At 35.1% G+C, this 2,500-nt stretch overlaps 2 protein-coding genes across 3 annotated transcripts in view; one reads left to right on the top strand and one right to left on the bottom strand.

Moving 5' to 3' along the window:
* Positions 1-987, top strand: part of LOC122253639 (polyadenylate-binding protein 2-B) — a 22,084-nt gene extending 21,097 nt beyond the window's left edge. For both annotated transcript variants that reach the window (XM_043016916.2, XM_043016917.2), the window contains exon 6: positions 1-987. This exon is cut by the window's left edge and continues 31 nt beyond it. The gene's annotated coding sequence lies outside the window, so the exon portion shown is untranslated.
* Positions 988-2,396: 1,409 nt separating this feature from the next.
* The window catches only part of LOC122253638 (high mobility group protein DSP1), a 1,086-nt gene continuing 982 nt past the window's right edge, over positions 2,397-2,500 (bottom strand). Inside the window, exon 1 of the mRNA XM_043016915.2 lies at positions 2,397-2,500. This exon is cut by the window's right edge and continues 982 nt beyond it. The gene's annotated coding sequence lies outside the window, so the exon portion shown is untranslated.

Raw genomic sequence — 2,500 nt, forward strand, 5'->3', positions numbered from 1 at the left:
TGGCTGCGTTTGGAGGTGATGCTGAACAGGTGGATGCCGATCCCATACTTCCGTAATTGATTTACCATATATCATTTTTGCATAATTATTTCTAATGTTTGAACTCACTGATATGCACCTAAATCATTCCCTCTTTTCTGGTATTTAGAATTTTATTATGCAGGTAATTCATTGATAGGCAAATTTATGAAAGTTAACCAGGTTTCAACAAAGGGCTGGGTTTTCCTTACACGTAATTTTTATAGGTAATGTTTTTTATTGTTATTTTTCCTTTTCCTTTTGACAACACACAGGTGTGTGTTATTGATGGCTATTGCTGTCATTTATTTTTATCAGGGATGGGAACTGGAGGTGGATGTGCCATGATCAGCTGAGAATTTTTAATTGTACTATATTAAGGAATTAGTAATGTGTTTTCTCACCTTGTAATGATAAAACAATTTTTATCAGCCTAGAATTGTGTTATTTTCTGTGTTCAGATTTTATTTTATTTTTTATTCTTTAATTTTAATTTTTTTCTCTAAAAAAAACAGCTGATCTGGTCACACATGGAATGGGATTAGATTTAGTGGTAAGCGTATCTAACCCTTCCTTTTCAGCTCTGCGGCTTAAGATAATCACAGGTTTTTAATTAGGTTAGTTGACGTATTATTTAGCCCATGTAAATTCACCACTTCAACTCTGTAAGTATAATACCCCCTCAAAAAAGAAAAGAAAAAAAATCTTTTTGTTCCTGTTTATTAAGTAGCCATTGGAAGATCATGGATTTACATGGGTACAGTAATTAAAAGGTTCCTCAATTTCACAATTAAAAAAAAGTTGCTGCCTGTGATTGTCCTGCATTCCCTGTGGAGATTGGTGGAAAAAAAGAAAAAAAAAATGTATGTTAAGAAATAAAAAAAGAAAAAAAAAAGTTGGACAAAAGAGGAAAACATTAGAAAGGGCAAATATACATATAAAGCCAAAAAAACTGTTAGTATCAGAAAAGAGGAAGGTTGTAAGGAAATCAATAAAAAATTGTAAAAAAGTATTTTTTTTATTATCCCATCTACTTAATTGAATTTTATGACCAACAGGGTATAAAGAGAAGTGTCGGTATTTTGTGCATTAGAAAAGACAAATATCTTCAAATTATCAGTAAATTACTTGTTTCTAAGCATTGTTTTACTTATTAAAAGCAGAGTTAATAAACGTACCATTTTACCTTAATTATTATGCCTGTTCTCACTGAAATAGGTTTGTGCTTGCATTTTATCGTGGAATGGGTATTCACTTTGATAATTGCAAAATCGTCATGTAACAAGACTATTTCCCTGGTATGTAGACCTTGCTGAGAAAATTGTGGGAATTGTATAAATATTTTAAGTTTTATTAAGAATATTTCCAATACAATGGCCTTGCTACTTGACAAAACAAGCGTGTTGACTGATATTCCATGGTAAGAAATAACAAAGACCTTGGAAACCACAAGATTTAAAGTTTGTAAACTGAAAAATATTAAATGATTGCTATTCTTTTGGATAAAAAAAAGGTTCCATTCTGATAATGCTGGACCAGTTACTAAGTCTTTCATCCTACATTCAAACAAGGAATCCAATTTGTAACTAATCGGAACCGGCAATTAGACGAACATTCAAAACTAGTGGAATTGCGGGATTCTTTGACAAATACTGCAAACAAGCTGATCCAATTTATTGCCCTCACACCAATAAAGTAGATTTTAAGCCGCTTGTTGCTGTGGAAACCTCCAAAAGCCGATGAATTGTAGAACAAAAAATGATCGTATCTGTGCCCAGCGAGTGCGAGTTACCATATACTACCGACCGCATGGATACAAGACGCAGTACTTCCCCCGACATTATTGAAATAATGAATGAAGTATCCCGCGAAACACACTGTTCAGAGATTCTCCGAGATTCTTTTTATCATGAGATCAAAACATCCATTAAAAGTTTTGCCAACGCCAATTTACCAAACAAGTCACCGGCATAGCAGCAGGCGTCTGTTCGCCCCCCCCCCCCCCACTCTGCTCTCCATATCCACCTCCCCTACTCGACTCGAGATTTAACAGTAGTTTTATTTAGCGGATTCGCTCCGCCTCCCCCTCTCCTAACTTTGGTTCCATAATTTTCTGAGCTCTGCAACTGGTCTTGTTTGCACAGGGGACCATTGGCAACACCAGGAAGTGCAACAATGAACATTTTTCTTAGTATTTAAAAATGGCGGCAAGGCCGGAACTTGTTTTGCATAACTGGATCTTTTTGCGTTACACAGCCCACTCAAAATAAATAAGGCAAGCACTGTCTGCACATACACAATAGTATAGACTGAAGTACTGGACAACTGGACGGGTATTATCACGAGTTTCACACTGCAGGATAAATGAAAGGTCTCCATGACGGTTTTTGTTTATTGGTAGAAAATATAAAAACTAAATGTCAAAAATTGAGGTTTGTAAGTACATGATATACGGTAACACGAGTCGTAAAATCAATCCTTG

Source organism: Penaeus japonicus, unplaced genomic scaffold (genome assembly GCF_977035675.1).
Source record: "Penaeus japonicus unplaced genomic scaffold, GWHDUDI00000001_assembly GWHDUDI00000015, whole genome shotgun sequence".
Lineage (NCBI taxonomy): Eukaryota > Metazoa > Arthropoda > Malacostraca > Decapoda > Penaeidae > Penaeus > Penaeus japonicus.